We start from the raw sequence: 17,974 nt of genomic DNA on the forward strand, positions 1-17,974 counted from the left end.
ACACGAGAGGAGAGATCTTCTGCCACCGCCATTCACACAGGTTTACTCCCTGCCTTAGGGGCCCGGGTCCGGGGCCCAGGCGGGCTGACGGCGGACCCGGGGCTTGAACTCAGGCCACAGCAGTGGTAGCTCTGAGCCTAACCCCCTAGGCTATCAGGGAGAACCTAACGCTAGCTTAGCTATATGGAGCCTTTAATGTTTGGTAAGAGGACTCAGAACTACCTGCAGCTGCTTCCTCCAGCCAGTCAGAAGAATTCAGCTACTGCTGTCCTTCCCTCGATGATCACCACCATTCCCTCCTAGTGCCCTGTAGGCACTGAGGGGAGGTGATTTTCTGTGGCACCTCCATTTCTTCATCTGTGACACGAAGAGGACACAAGTATGGGGATTTTCCAGTTCTAAAACACAAGTATGTCTCATCAATGAGTAAGATGTAAGGAAAACCTACATACTTCTGAAAGTAATCCGAATAGTACTTATCCTGAAAAGACTTCTTTTGTGACGACCATGTGTAAAGTCAGTACTTGGAAGTTTTACACTAAACATTGAAGGCCATAGAGTCTGATGGCCTTCTAGAACAAGGTGCTTAGAGGCTGTGTTCTAAAGAAACACTGCCTAGTGGACTTAGTGAGGCAGGCACTGTGGCTGCTGACTGATAAGAATTCGGACAGGCATCTGTGTTTTCAGTTAGCAACTTGCGTGACTGGAGCATCAAACTGGAAGCTCTTATGGGGCTGTCTTTTTGGAGTTTTGTGGTGGCTTCCTGACATGGGCGTCATTGATGAAATCACTGGCCCTTGCTGATGAGCGCCACCTAGAGCCTCTCCCCTTCACAGAACACTAGTGTTTTCTAACTCTGACAAACACATATATTGGATCAAAAAATAAAAAAGAAAAAAAAAAGTTTATTGACCTGTTTATTTTTCCTCGAACACCTTTATAAAGAACCAAGTTTATGACCATATCATTTTCTTTCTTTCTGAAGAGCTTGTCATCATAATCTGAACATTATCAGCTATTGTTTCAATAGATTAGGCAGATATAGTACTATTTGTTGATGTGCTAAAAGCGAGATATTTGGAATCAGGTGAAAATCTAGAAGGCACAAGTCAATTACATGAGCAGATCTTGCCTTTCTATGTTGTCCTCTCTTCTCTTAACTCACATCTATGGGTAACATGTAACTGACCAGGAAAAAAACTCAATTGTGTGCTGTAATTTTGTTAGCAGAAAATAACCTGCTGTTCTCTGCAGCCCCAATCCCACTAGTTCTGAACTCTTTCAATGAGCACATCTGCCATCAGGGTACTTCTTTCTTCTTTTTACTTATTTACTTTAAAAATAAAATACATTGTGGTACATCCTTGTTACTTTTGGACAGTGCAGGGTTTCTCCCCTCAGGGGGTCACTGTTGCACTCAAACCAGCAAAGCACAGTAGTCCGTCACTACTTTATTCTTGGCACCTGTTTATTCACATGCTGTAGAAGAAATGGATTAAGTCAAAGAAGACATAGAATACTTTGGTTGCTCAGAATCCTGAAAAAAACAAAAACAAAAACAAAAAACACAAAACCACCAAAATACTAAAGATAAGTAACTTTGGAGAAAAGATATGAGTATTTGATTCAGTAACTTATGTCTTGAAAACCAATGAGTCATTTAGGGGTAGGTTGGTTAGATGTTGGAATAGGCAGTGATTTACCCCTCCATATCCTCCAGATATTTCTTACTTCGTTAAGTGTCTTCCAGTACCACCATTTGAAAATTAAAGAAGCTTGATTAACAACATAGGGATTCATAATGCACTGCCTTATACTAATAAGAATAATTTGTACTAATAGGTGCACAGCAATCATTGCTGTGACATAGGCAGCAGCATCAAGAGAATCCAGATTAATAGAATAATCAATTAAACCAATGAAGGGGCTGGCTTGGGACAGTTCCTGGATGGTTTGAGCACAGTATATACAACTGAACTCCTGGGCTATTTATGGTGCTGTATCCCCAGGAGCTAGAATGGATAGATCTGAGAATTAAGGACTAGCAGTTCTATTCCCTCTGGTCACTATCATTCATACTGACCAACTGATATAATAGATACTTTTCATCTCTAAAAATTAAGTTTGCTGGAATAGAAATCTTGCGTCTATGGGGTGGGAGTGGGAGAACAAAAATGACTGGTCCAGACAGTATAATGAGAATGACACCAAAATTATAGATACAAGTGGCTACTTATTTTGTGCATTTATGCTGACCTGCCAATAGGAAAATAAAGGAGAAATACATGTGTAAAAGGTAAAGTGAACCGCTCTCACATAACTCACAAAAGTTAACTTAATATAGGTCAAAGACTTAAATATAAACCCAATGCCGTAACTCTCCTAGAAGTAAACACATGTAAGACACTGATGATGCTATTGACAATGACATTTTAAATAAGATGTCAAATGTAGAAGCAAAAGAAGTTAAAGTCAACACTGAGGACTACATCTAGCCTATACAAAGTTTGAAATCATTTGCAGTGTACTAGATAAGTTTATAAGTTTTTAAAATATGTTTTGAATAGAAATACCTTAACAAAAAAATCTAAGTAGAAATGAGAAGAATAAGGATTTGGAGGAAAAAGAGTAGTGCAGGAAAATCCTGATTTCACTTCATCTCATAGACACACAAAATATACTCTTTCATATGACACTATCCCCAGAGCTATTGGCTAATGGCAATTGACCCAAAGGACAATGGGTCACCTTGAGATGGGTGACAGTCAGTGATCCTCACTGGAAAGGCAAGTCCCTAAAACATCTTGCTTTGAAATTCTAAGGGGCATCTGTACCAGAAAGCTAAGAAGTAAGCAACAAAACAGGTCATTTAAAAGGGCCCACATACAGATTTATAACAGGATTCAGCACAGTTGCACCACTATGAATAGTGCCAGGACTAGGTGTAAAGGACATCCCCTTTGCTGATTCAGTGTTGACTGCCAGGATGGAGGAGGTCAGCTTAGATTCCTTCTAGGGATTCAGAAATTGGCAGCCTTTTTTTTTTTTTTTTTTTGCTGGCAAGTGTACCAGTGTATTCACAAAAGTGACTTTTTCCTCATGATTTGTTAAAACATGCAGGATAGAGCAGGCACCAAGCCAGAGGGTGTCAACACCAAAGCTAACGCAGAGGGTATGCCACACCCCCCATGCCCAGCAGCACACTTGATTCTCAGCACAGACCGTCCACACAGGGGACACCTCTTGACAGCATGGTTTGGGTAGCCAAGGGAGATTGAATTCCTGTGCCCCATGAAACTAACCAGACAGACAGTGCTTGGCAGACTGCCCATCCCAGATTACAACACAATCAGCACACAAATGTACTCCTCTACTTTTCCTGCCAAGAACCTGTTTGTCTCCCTCTGAATCTTCAATCTGAAAGACAGGCTCCAAGTTTGCTCTACAACTAGAGATTACAGAGGCACTTCAGGGAATCAAGGCAAGCAGACACCACTTGAGTGCTCATTTCTGGCCTTGCCTCAACTCACTGGTACCTGGAAGAATGGAGAATATATACTCAACTGGTAACGTAGTTTTGTGACTGTAACATAGGGTGTCATCTAGACCTCCTGGTTAGTTCGATTTAACGGTATAACCCCCCACAGGAATCTTTATGTTGGCATATTTTATAAAAAGTCTGTCCAAGGATCTGGCTTTCCAGCAGCCTATATCAAGGTGCAGACTAACATCCATTCTTTCAGTGACCAAAAAAGGCTCCAGCACACCCTGAAGAATTAGGATCTAAAATAAATGAGGCTTTTGAGGCAATCACAAAGGTTTGGGTTTGAATCAAGAATAAGACAGGGCTCCTGTTTCACAAGGCTACTCCTTCAAGACAGAGAGGCTGCTGTTCTAATACATAAAAACAGAATTAGGCAAAATGAAGAAAGGGAGTATATTCTAAGTGGAAGAACTAGATAAATGCTGAGAACATACCCTCATTAAATGGAGAGATGTATGCAAAATATAGATATAGAAATACTACCCATAATCAGGAGAAGAATGAAAGCAGATAATACAAATCTTAGCAAAGTTATCAAAACTTAAAAAGTGCCACAACAAATCACAGAGCAGAAAGACATAATAATTGAAAAATATACTAGAGATACTCGGCAGTAGATTAGATGAAGCTGAAGAACAGCAAGCTAGGTGACTAAGCAGTAGCATTCACAAGAACAGCTGCAAGAAGGGAAGGGAAGTTTAAAAAATAAAGATATAATTAGGCACATATGGAACACTAAACAGAATATCATCAAAATTATATAAGTTCTAGAGAAGAGACAAAATGTAGCTGAAGAAATAAATGGCTAAAAATTTCCCTAACTTGGTGAAGGAAACAGATATTCAGATCCAGGAAACACAGAGTGTTCCAAATAAGGTGAACTTAATGACAGTCACACCAAGACATATTATAATTAAACTGTGATAAGTTGTATAAAGAGAATCTTAAAAGTAGCAAGAGCAACAGAAGGCCATTCTAGCCTATTCAAAGGAGTATGTCCTGAAAGGAAAATATTTCCAGCAAGGTTATCATTCATAATTGAAGAAATAAAGATATTTCCCAGAAGCAAAAGGTAAAAGCTCATTATCACTAGATCAGCCTAATAAGAAATGTTAGAGGAACTTCATTACACTCAATTGAAAGAGCACTAATGAGTATCAGAAAAGATGTTTTGGAAAATAGATCTCATTAGTAAAGGTAGTGACTTATTTATAAGATAGTAGGAAGATAATTAAAAAGGGAATTATTATCGTAATTACTTAAGGGATATACAGAATTTAAAATATAAAATCAAAAATAAGGTCCTCCCTGTTGGCGCAGCGGGTTAAAGCGCTGCACTGAGAAGCTAAAAAGTCACTTCCGCATGAGTTCAATTCCCGCCTGCCCCGGAGGAGACCACATGGCGTGGTAGACCTCTCCTGGCCTGCCCGCTGCTCCCCTCAGCAGTGTACTTCGTTGATCTACCTGTTCTGCTCCCCACTCTGTCTCTGGTGAAGCTTCTCACCACCCCTGAGCCTCTGGCCTGTACCCCAGTTCTGTATGTACAAATAAATAAATCTTTAAAAAAAATCAAAAATAAGATAAAGAGACAAAGTTTTAGAATGTTTTCAAATAAACTATAAAGATAGAGTGTTATTAACAGGCTATCATATTTGAACCTCATAATAGCTATGCTGCAAAAGTCTACAGTATCAAAAAGATAATGAGAAATCTATCCAAACATAACATTAAATTACTTTATGAAACTACAAGGTAGAGAAGAACTACAAAACAGCAATACAGCATATACATATCAATATTAGCTGAAATGCAACTAGACTAAATTCTCCAAATAAAACACGAAGAGTGACTGACTGAATGAAGAAACTCACCTATATACTGCCTACAAGAGATTCTTCAGCTGTAAAATATATGTAGACTGAGTAAAGGGATAGAATAGGGTATTTCATAAGGAAATGAAAGGAAAACTTGCATCCAACAAAACTGATTTTAACACACAAGTTGTACTAAAAGTCAAAAATACAAAGGACATAACATAATGATAAATGACTCAATACAACAAGAGGGTATGATGATCATATATGCGAAATATGCTTCTTTCACTAATCACTGGAAAAATGCAATTAAAGACCACAATGAGGTACAGCTTTGTGTTTGAGAGAATGGCTATGTTCAGAAAGATGATACAACAGGTGCTGATGAGGATGTAGTGAGAGAAAAACTCGATTCACTGTTGCAGGAGATATAAATTAGCATAACCAACATGAACAACAATTAGAAGTTCCTAAAAAATGAAAAATAGTTCTATCACATGATCCAGCAATTCTACCATGGGTCTATGCCCACAGGAACTGAAAACAGAATTTTAACAAAATATATGCACTACCACATTTTTAGCAGCATTATTCACAGTAATCAAGTTAAGGAAACAACTAAAATGTCCATGAAGGAGGAGAATAAAAAAGATGTGGTATACACAGGAAATGGAAATATTCATATCTAAGAGAGGATGTTACCCTGTCTCTTTGGATAACATGGATGGCCCTTGAACAAATTAGGCTGAGTGAGAGAATTCAGACAAAGACAAGTATTTACATATGTTACTTGTGGAATCTGCAGAGTCAAACATGTAAAAAAAAGTGAAATATTGTTTAATAGGGGTGGTGGTGGGGTTAAACATACAAACATATGTAAAGTGAAGTAAGTCATGGAGCTCTAATACTCAGTATAATGAAAATAGGCAGTAATGTACTATAATTATGTAATAAGATACACAGCTATATGTAAGCTCTGTTTCTTTTCTGCTCTAGGATCCAGGAAGACAGTCCCAAAACCTTTCAGGAGATGCTAGGTATTACTAAGATTGAGAAATCAGGGTATTCAAGTCACACTGAGATTTGGGGAAGGCCAAATCAATGCATTCAATGCCCTGATATGCAAGAAAACCTCATAATCATTTAGAAGTGAATCCCAGGTTTCTGATTCCGAAATGACAATTTGGGGGTGGGGGGAGTGCAACAAACTACATGGAACATTTCAATAAAGCACATGATCATCAAGAGTAATGTCGTCAAGATAACATATGAAATATAGGTTCATAGTATTAACAGTTGCCTCTTTCCTCAACATTCAGAATTACCATCAAGAAAGAAGTGAGATAAGTTTAGCATGTCTTCGTTTTAGTATTCCACAACATTTCTGAGTGTATCTATGTTTATAAATTCTCTTTTTAATAAATCATTTTTATTTTTATCAACAAATACACAAACTCATAGCCCTCCTGCTTCTCCGTTCACTAATATAGTTTTGCTAAATAATTAAAATATCGTTTTGAAGGATTCTTTGTTTTTGTTTGTCCTACCACCATCATTCAGGATAACATTCATATCCTCTTTAAAATAAGCAGGAAATGTCAGAAGGCATTTGCCTACAATTTCCATTCGCCAAATGAAACACAACTGAACGTCTTACTTTCCGTATGCAGGAGTACAGCAGGAAAGACGAATAAAGAACGTGCAATTTCTTCAACACATGCCATCCATTACTACAAAAATGTAAATAATGTGGTTTCAGACTCTATAACTCAAAATTCAATTGGAGCAGTAACTCCTCTTAAAGGTAATACATTCGTAAATTCAGTAATGAGAAAAAATGAGAACAGAGCTCTTCCTGACAGCCCTGGGTGAAAATGCCCTACCCAGCTATGAATAGCCTTGTAGCCTGGGTACCATAACCCTGTCTCATTCACAGACTCTTTGCATAAACCTCATATATCTTACCCTCAGTAGCACAGAGGAAATCTTGGTCTGCTTGAAGAAGCAAGACAGTTTTAATAAATCACAGTCTTACAATAATAAACACAGGAAATCTCTGGAAAATTGAACATCCAGTTTTTTTTCAACCCAATACCCTGTCTTGGCTGCCACTGCTAAAATGGTCTGACACTATACTCAACAAAACTTCTTAAGTCCAGAAGCCTTAAAACTAATTTGGTCTGGTGTATAATTTCCTGTACCTCCTTATTCAATCTTCTCTGTGTTCTAGGGACCTTCATACTGCCCTCTGCTGAATGGAATGAAGGTTTCTTAAGCACGACCAAAGCAAGTTGCAGGATTTTTCTGTGAATACAAGCACAGCATCTTCATCAAAATCATTGTCTGGAAACATTCATTTCTTTTTTTTTTACTTATAAATCCATTCTACCCAACAAAATTGTATGTTATTACTGGGAGAGCAATGTTCCAGATTGCTCATTCTATTCAAAAACATTTCCCATTTTCCTAACATAAAGAAGTTTTGTTTTTTTTTTTCCTTCAGGTCAAAGGCTTTTGTGACCACTCTCCTGGTGGTCAGAGGAGACAACCCTGTTTCCAACAATCATCTAAAGGAGGAGAAAGAAGCCTGAAGACCCAAGTATAATTTTCTTTCCACTCAACTGTGTTACCTATCATACGTCATGCTTTTGTATTTGATAGTAACTGTCAACTATGCTATTTATTTCCCCATGCTTGGAAGTGGAGGTAATTTTTCAAATACTGTATCGAATTTTACTCATAATAAATTAGTTTTCCCCACCATATTTTAGACTTTCTTCACTTCACAAGTCTGCCAACAGTGGCTACATATGCTAATGAAAGAGAAGGTCTTGTTTTTTTCCTGGGAGGTTAACTCACTGACAGTAAGGGCTGAGAACAAAGGGACTACTATGATGGCAGGAGCTGCCTTCATTCTAATAGCTTTTATGATCAAACTGAATGATCCGGCCCTCACGCGGACCCGGAGACCTCATTTTGGTAAAGAACATATAGATGACATAACAGGTTGGGCAGGGTGGCAATGTCAAACTGCTTACTGTACTGTGACTATGGCATTATACTTTACTATAATTTACGGATACTCACTTGATTTTAAAACCCTTGTGAATGTTTTAATTTCTTTTTGGTGATTTCATTCCCACTATTTTAACTTTATAATTACTTCATTAGGTGGATATTATAGCTATTGCTAGTAACTATGTGTTACTTTAATTTTGAATCCAACACAAAATTCAACTGAGTTTTGTAATAGAGATGCCATAAAAGCAATGAATGACTCAATTGGAAGGAGCCAAGGCATAGAGAGAATAAAATACTTTGCTGAATCTTGTCAAATGAGTCAAATATAGGTGCAACAACTTCACAGGTTATACTAAGGTGCTTCTGTTTTTGCATCAAAAAATGAATATGCTAATATCTAAACAACAGACACACAGCCACTAAAACCTCAGGAAACCTGCAACTTGGAGGACGTAAGCGGCAAATGACTAATTTTTGGTTATTAAGAAATGTATTTCTTTCTATATATGAAAAAAAAATGAATAAAAGCCATATCAACCTTACCTAAAAACAGGGTTACAATTTGTATTTGTGGCCTCAAAATTACATCAGTTCTTGGTCTAGGGTAAGCAGTACTAGTGCTCTAAAGTGATATTAAATACATTTATGGGCCCTCCCTGGTGGTGCAGCGAATTAAAGCACAGCACTAAGAAGCTAAAACCACTTCAGCATGAATTTAATTCCTGCCCCAGAGGTGACCCACATGGCACGGTAGACCTCTCCTGAACCATCCACTGCTCCCCTCTGAGTGTAATTGATCGATCTGCTGTTCTGCACCCCACTCTGTCTCTGGTGAATCCTCTCACAGCATCTGCGCCTCTAGCCTGTACCCCAGTTCTGAATGCCTAAATAAATAAATCTTTAAAAAAAATACATTTACCTCAACATGATACTTTAAAGAATACACTATATATGTAACGTAAAAGGTAAATATTAAAGTCAGCAGTTGGAACAATTAAAGCCCCTTAAGTATAATTTGTGAAGTTTAAAAATTAGAAATTTGAAGTTGTCTAAGATATATTTAAAATCATTAGCATTATTCAAAAGAATGTCCAGTATATCAGCAATAAAAACATACTGAAAATGACACTAGAGGACATTGTATTATTCTAAAACTTTTAATTTCATTCAAATTTAATTGGTGGGCCATTAATTTATATAACTGTATAATTTAGAAGTACAACTTCACACTGCTTCACACACCTCCATCAAAGCTATAGTCCTAGTATACTTTCACTATATATGATCTTACTTCTGTGGATTATATACAATGTTGTAAACTAGTGTTACTTCAATAAGAAAAAATAATCAGAAAAATAGTGCATGCTGAAAATAATAAATTCTTGCATATAATCAAGTTTAACCTCATGTTCAACTATAACAGTTTAACCTCATGGAAGAAAAAGGCAAAAATATCCTTAAGGATAATTTTGGCATGCAAAATAAGAATCTATTAATATTGTTCTTAATTATTTAAGATTTTCTGTTGTAAATCTTAAGATGTAATAAAACTGCATCTTATCTACAGCAAAATGTTGAATGTTGTTGAATGCTAAGTGACATGTACAATGTTAGCAAATAATTATTTCAATTTTATTGCAACGTATAACCTTAAATAAAGAAAAAGTGCTCCCTATGTTGACCAGTTTTTTTTTTTTCTTTCATATTTCCTTGTTCTTTTCTGAGACAGACAAAAGTAATGCTCAAAAACCTGTGAACGTGCTACTGGCAATTTGCTGGCCCTATGTGATAATAATACCAATGTTGTAATTGCACAATGGAATAACTTTAAATATTGCACTGCAGGTTAATGAATGCTCAGAAGGACAGAAAATGATGAAACCACCCTCCATCCTTTGAGCAGAAGCAAGCAGGGTTTAACCTCATTGATTTATAAAGTCACAGTAAGCCCTGTATACCCATTATTACATAAGCAACGCTGGAATATATAAAGAAAATTCACCACTATATTATAGAATGTTCCTGGTAGTACTGTCATAACATGGATTAGTCTTCTTATTTAAAAGGAGAAAAAATGTGACTACAAATCAGAGCTACATTTTCACACAGGAACTTAAAATAATGCAGAATATTAGTGTTTAACATAAAACTCCATAAATCTAATAGCTACTTTTCATTTCTGGAGTACAATGGCATCTATTCTGAGGCAGGGGAGGACTTCCTGTTCTTATTCTATCAAAGTATGTAGACATTACCTAAATAATTTGACACTCTGGACTAAACTGTGTGCCAACATTCCAAATATGTTACCATAACCTCTCAAAATGTGTCACTCCAGAAGGTGGGACTGTTCTGGGTCCGTCCAAGTAGGGATGGCATAGCTTCAAGGCTATATGGAAATGGCGTTCTACAGAGAAGATGGTGACTCAGGCATGAGATGATTCTCCCTTTCTCAGACTTTCTCTTAACTTAGGCTACATGTTTATAAGTTGGTGTACAGAGAAAATCTGCCATCACTCCAGGGTAAAAGTGGTTATGAAGAAGAAAGCGTAAGACAGTTTTACCACTCTGTTTCTCCTGTGGTAAGCTGTCATGAGGATGAGAGAGATGGAAGAGCCTTTTTCTGTCTCTTTTCTGGAAATGGCAGGGCAGCACACCCCTGCCCAACTTGAATTCCACTGAAGGCCAAATAGTTTGTGAAATGAGTTGGTAGACTGTTTGGCAGTCTGACAGTGCTAAGCATGTATCAAGAATTTGGGATTTTCTGAGAGAAGAATCTGTCTTCCTATCGATGATATTTGTGGTTTAATTATGAGTAAGAAAACACATAACCAAATACTAGAGCAGTTGTTAAAACACAAATGTCTTCTAATTATAAAAATGGCTCCCATATTACTCCTCCCTCCCTGTACTCCTCTAAAAGGACACTGCTGATCAACCAGTAACCACTGCCCCTTTGCTCTGAAATAAGGTCACACTGCAACTACCCCACCAAACAGATACATGACGTGTATTTGTGCCTGAAGCTTGAACACTCACCTATAGGTCCCTGAGCCTCCTTACATGTCTAAGCCATGATGCTGTCTGGGAGGACAGACTACCTCATGCAGAGGGGAACCATGTAAGAGGCTCTGAGAACACATGCAAAAGAGAGGCCAGGCTGTTTCAGCACCCCCGCTGTGCCTTCCAGTTCTGGCCACCACTTTTGAGAAACCCCTGGCCGACACGAACCACTTCTGAATTTTTGATTCACAGAACACCTAAGCAAAAATCCACTGTTGTTATTAAATCATGAAATTTTGGGATTGTTATGATGATAATAAAAGTACCAGCATTATTTTTTTTTTTAAGATTTATTTATTTGTTCATACAGAACTGGGGTACAGGTCAGAGGCTCAGGGGCGGCGAGAGGCTTCACCAGAGACAGAGTGGGGAGCAGAACAGGCAGATCAACGAAGTACACTGCTGAGGGGAGCAGCGGGCGGGTCAGGAGAGGTCTGCCACGCCATGTGGTCACCTCCGGGGCAGGCAGGAATCGAACTCATGAGGAAGTGGCTTTAGCTTCTCAGTGCTGTGCTTTAACCCGCTGCACCACCAGGGAGGGCCCCAGCATTATTTTTACTTGTTTACAGAGACACATGGCTATTCTGCACATATTTGAATACACACATACATGTATATTTGTACAAACAGTTAGGATACAGTTAGCTTTGCCACAAGGTACGTAAGTATGATAAAACACTAGACTTATTAATGCAATCTGAAGAGTGTGGTTCATACCATTAAGTATTAGGAACAAAAGGAAGGAGCAATATAGTAATTTGGTGAGGACCAGGAGGGTTAGCTTGGCATGGATTATGGAAGAATTCTGAGATTGAGATGTTAGAAGTAAAGCATAGTTTTACTTAAAAAGTATTACCCAAGAGAGGAAAGGGGAGGAATCTGAATGACCCCCTGCCCTGGGTTAGGGGCTGGGGTCTAGCTTTTACATGTGAGCTTCTTTTGCTTGTTGTTGTTCTTTTGCTCTCTTAGTAAGTACTGGGTATATCCTGTCCTCAGAATAAAGGAGCACAAATTTTTCATCAAGGCTGAAAGACAGGAAATGTTGCTAGTGGCTGGGCTGTTGATGGGGGCAACTGGCTCATGACCCACTTTAGTTAAATGTTTTCTATTTTCTTGAAAAGCTAACATTTTAGGGGCCCTCCTTGGTGTTGCACAGCACTATGAAGCTACTGCAGCCACTGCAGCATGAGTTCGATCCCCAGCCAGGGAGCTGACCCACATGGCATGGCAGACTTCTCCTGACCCATCTGCTGCTCCCCTCAGCAGTGTTCTTTGTCAGTCTGCCTGTTCTGCTTCCCACTATCTCTGGTGAATCTTCTCACCCTCTGCACCTCTGGCCTGTACCCCAGTTCTGTATGCATATATATATATATATGTATGTATGTATGTATGTATGTATGTATGTATGTATATATATACTTAAAGAAAAACTAACACTTTATCTATGAGGATATAACTCTCACAGCACAATTTTATCCGTATTTAACTTTTAATAACTATTTATGGTAATTTACTAGAGAACACATTGTCTAGTACTTCTTTTAGATCAAATTTTGAGTACACAATTATTTGACTTGTAGAAATTCAACATACTCATTTCTACAACAGAAGAAAAATACGTGAAAGAACTTAAAAGTAGGGGGCAGGGCAACAGTTCAGTATCTATTAGTAATTTCATTATGTAGTACAGATGTACTAAACAGAGAATTTGAGTAGTCCACGTCTTCTCTGAACAGAGTTGGGTGAAATCTCATTCCCCACCTGTTCCCCCAATATATTTAGAGACAAGTATTCCTGTAACTTCATGAAATGGAAATTCAGTCTTGATCAATTTCGCCAGAATCCTCTTGGGAAGATGGCAAAAGCCAACAAATGAGTCACCTGAACACCTCTCAGACTGCAAAGATTTCCTGCCAGCTCACTGTTTCTCATGTGGCCTCACAGACAAAAAAAAAATTGGGGGTTCTGTATATGTTCATATTCTCCTTCTCTCTCTCATGCATGCACGTATGTGGGCACCCACACACACCCTGTAAGTCACTACCTTTCTTACTTTCTCAGACACAAACTACCTCAAAATGAGCAGGGCCAGGAAAAGAAACCAGGAGGGTTCCCAGTAGCAGGAATTACAACTACCTAGATCTCAAAAGTCAATCTGAATGTTAAACTTCAATCCAGTAAATATATTTTCATTACAATAAAGAACCAACTACCACACAGTAAAAGGCAAAAACAAGTTTGCACGTTCTTTTTTTTCTTACAAAGTACTTATCCCACATTTTTAAGTGCTATTCTGCTTTGGTAAATAATTTTTAGTTCTTTTACATTTCTTTCAAATTTTATAGGAAAAAAATCTTATTTCTAGCTTTGGTGATGTGTCAAGACCTGTGATCCACCTATTTCAACAGCTAAAATTTAAAAAGGAAAATTTTATATATACAATGAGGGTTTGCATATGACATACAAACATATGCTATTATAAATGTTTACTATATTGTAACTTTTAGATAAATAATGTTCATTTATATCGTACATAGGAATGAAAATGTTGAAAACCAAATGGTTAAAGGACAGATGAAATGTTCAACTCTAGGTCACTTTCAAAAACGGTTGTATTTATAGTTATTTATATAGCTTAATACTAAGAGTTACATCCCAAGGCCTCAGTAAACCTCTCTATTTTTATTAACATGCTTGATTTCTGATATTTGTTCCATTGATATAAGGGACTATGTAGACTCATTTCAAATGTTCTTAGATGTCATTTAAAGGAGACCTTTTTTCCGAGTAAGTTATAAAGAACATGTATTTTTTTACTGGCAGGTATTTTATCTTCTCTGGTCATTTAGATTATAGGTGTGGGATCTTGTTTTATATGGCTCCCTGCTACCATGGAACTTTTTTTTAGTTGCTTTAGTTAGAAAGCTACTGCCAAGTCAAACAGTTGGAGGGAAACTGTAAAAAAATTTTACAATGCTAAAAAAAGAACTAACTTAACAAGCAGCAATCTAAACACAAACTAGAAAACTTGATTCCCATGACTTATGTTTGAGGGGAGAAATGGAAGAAGATGCAGATAATTACTGGAATACCATTTTAGAGCTGTGATTGTCTTTATTTTCAATTTACTTAAAATTGTGTAGAGAAACATGACATTAATAAAGTGCCTACACTGAAGTTTCCACCTTGATACAATTCCATGCATCCATGCTCATGCTCCTCACCCATCCAATTCAAAACTCCCTAGGGAGTCTCCTTCCTCCCCTTTCTCAATGTTACTTTCCCAGAGGTAATCCCTAGACTGATTTCTATTACCACAGATTATTATGGTCTTGTGCTGAACTTCATATAAATGGAGTTGAACAGCATGTATTCTTCTGTCTATGACTTTTTTCAAGTAAATGTTATGTCTGCTGGATTCTCTGGTTTGATGTTTATGAGATGTGATTTTTAGAAGCAGAAGTAACTTCAGATAACTGCAGTCACACTGTTGTACAAAGAGTATTCTGTCATAAATCTCAGACAATATTTTATGCTAAACAAATCTGTTAAGATTTTCTTCAAAAGTGAAACAATGATATAAAATTTCAAAAGGGAAATTAGCATTATGAATTAACTCTGCTGATTTAAGATTTCCTTTGTTAGCATAAAAACAAGGATATCAGAAGTTACATGATGAGGACCTTCCAACCACAACAATAAAAAAACCATTATACCATTCAAGCATAATATTATCTAACACAGAACCATAGATTATCAAATTGCAAAATTCCTTTTGCAATGTTATCCTTTTAAAATACTTTTTATGTTATCTAGTAAGTGTCTGGCATAACCTTAAAGAATGAGTTTCATAACAGCTTTGACACAGACATCCTCCTCTGCATGAGATTTATTTTAGGACACTTTGTTTTTGGTTTGAAATTCATTTAACAGTGTGGTATGCACACAATGGAATGCTACTCAGCTATAAAAAAGATGAACTTTTACCATTTGTGACAATAGGGACAAAACTGGAAGGAATTATGCTAAGTGAAATAAAGGATGGAGACAAATAGCAGATGGTTTCACTCATATGTAGAATGTAGAGAGATCACAAAGGGTCACACAAAATGAATGAAAAGAAAAAAAAATCTAGAAGTCTGACCATAAAATCACTACTACTAGGTGGAGAAGGAGGGACAGGGGTTTAAGACACTAAGGTAAAGGACTATGGGTGCCTTGATGGTGGGGTGGTGACATCCACCTGAAGAGTTAGAACTTAATCTTCTGAAACATATACAGTAATATAAACCAATGATAGCACAATAAAAATGGAGTATCTGCTACTCTTTCATATTTGAAAAATGAGGATCTTTAATTATAAGTTGGGCCCAATCCAATATTTAAAGTAAACATATACTTCAATTTTTAAGATTAAAGCCTACGTAACAGAAAAAAAGTCAGCTAATATGTCTGGAGTTCAGGGTTAGTATAGTTGACTCATCTTCAGTCAGATTTTCAGTTAGGTATCACTTCTGAGCACTGTCAGGAGCCAGGTTTTGTGGACTCGGGGCACTCACACACAGGGACCCATTCACATGCTCCCAGTGCTGGGATTTCTAAAGTTCAAAGAGATTAACTTTCTTGCTCAAGTTCAAGGTGGAATGCAGACAGGAACACAAAACCAGAGGTAGTCTTCCTCACTGCAGCTGTCCTCAGGTGCTCAGGGGAATTCTGTCATTTGTTCAGTAATACTGTGAGTCCAGGAAGAATTCATTAAATCTCATTAGGCTAAATCCCCAATTCAACTTGGGTACAAACCCAGAATAAATCATATTATTTTATGATCTCTTCACAAGTAACTACTTAATGTGAGGTCGCAAGGTCCTATTACTGTCAGAGAGGACTGCCCCTCCTTTTCTATACATCTTTTCTTTTAACTTATTCTGCAAGAATTGTGGCCTTCCAGAAAGTGTTCTAAAATCCTTTTAAACATTACTGGTTATGCACTTGATTAGCCTGAAGAATAAAATAACAATTTCAGTACTCTATAATATTAGAATGCTACCAAGAGTGTCACTAGGGTAACCTTAACCCTACAGTTATAATAACCTAATTAATAGTTCTCCAACGTATGTAAAGTATACTCTATTAAATAATTTCACAAAAACTTAAAGTTGATAAAAGATTGTCAAATTTCCTTAAAATGAATGACAACTAGTAAAATAGTAACAGCTATTGCAGTACAAATAACATCATCAAATTAATGTATTTGTGTCTTCTAGAGGGAAACACTTGTGAATTTCATTCCCCCAAACCTGAAAACAGTATATCATTTCTGCAGTGACTGATGAATCATTACTCATGTCACAATTATTTACAGAGAACCTGCTCACTGGTCTCCTGATACTGGGGCTATGCTGATGAATTGGGGATACATTGATAAGTAGGAGACTCACATCACTTTCTTCACAAGCTTTACATTCTATGATGTAGGTAACTGGAAACTATTTTGGAAGATAAAAGATAAACAATGATAATTGGGATTGTGAAGAAAAGTTTTTTGAGCATAAATAAAACTAACAGACATTTGAATACTGAATCTCTGAAAAGCAACATATTATTATAAATATTATTTTGGCTTCTGTTGCTATATATGCCTTATATTTAAAAAGGTTTCAACGCTTTAGAACATCCTGTTATAACTTCAGAGCAATGCAGACATGGAAATACACCTTAGCAAGTATAGATAAAATACAATATAGATAGTGAGGCAGGACATGTAAATAGGACAAAATCAGTTGGTTGGTAGAGGCTTCAAAAAAGTGGAGGAGGAAAACAGAGTTACAGCTGGCAAGGAAATAAAGGGTCAAGTATAGAAATTTTTAAAATGTCAAGACAAAGTATCCAAACTTTCAATGGGGAAAGAGAAATTCTAAGAACCTAATATGTGAGGTTGAGAAAACTGGTATTTCTAAAAGATTATTTTAGAAACAGTGAACACAACATCTAAGGGGGAAACAGCACTCATAAATACCATTTAGGAGACTGTCACACTGGCTATCAATAAGATGTGGGTTAATAATGCATCGGTGGAAAAGAAGAGACATGTATAGGTTCTACTGAAGAATTTTTGAGTCAGTAACCAACTCAACTCACTAACGAGATATACAAGATAGAACTTTGCAGATTCAAGTCCAAGATACCAAAGAGAAGAGTTAACTATTAGCACAAAACCGGGTAGAAAATAATGAATTTAATTTTGAACCCAGTGAGTTTGAGACCCTGGTGGCATGACTAGAGGAGGCTTGTCAAAGAGAAATACAAACAGATATTCCATAGTCATAAAAGGCACTGTTGATGGGGGAAAACTAGGTAAAGAAGAGAGCATAGGCAGAAAAAAAATTACTGAAGGCCAAATCTTAGGGGAAACTTAAAACTTCACAGTGCTGAAATGTTGCCAGGGATGACAGAAAAACAGAGCAATTGGGGAGGTAATTGGATCAGGACACCACAGAAAAAGGAAGCCACAGGATGGGATGAGAAAGTAATC

The 17,974-nt window shown here is 37.2% G+C and overlaps 1 protein-coding gene across 1 annotated transcript in view; it reads right to left on the reverse strand.

Moving 5' to 3' along the window:
• Nucleotides 1-17,974, reverse strand: part of HMGCLL1 (3-hydroxymethyl-3-methylglutaryl-CoA lyase-like 1) — a 139,197-nt gene that overhangs the window by 79,369 nt on the left and 41,854 nt on the right. The window lies entirely within an intron of this gene.

The sequence above is a fragment of the Condylura cristata genome, unplaced genomic scaffold, assembly GCF_000260355.1.
Source record: "Condylura cristata isolate star-nosed mole 26May11 unplaced genomic scaffold, ConCri1.0 scaffold00001, whole genome shotgun sequence".
Classification (NCBI taxonomy): Eukaryota; Metazoa; Chordata; class Mammalia; order Eulipotyphla; family Talpidae; genus Condylura; species Condylura cristata.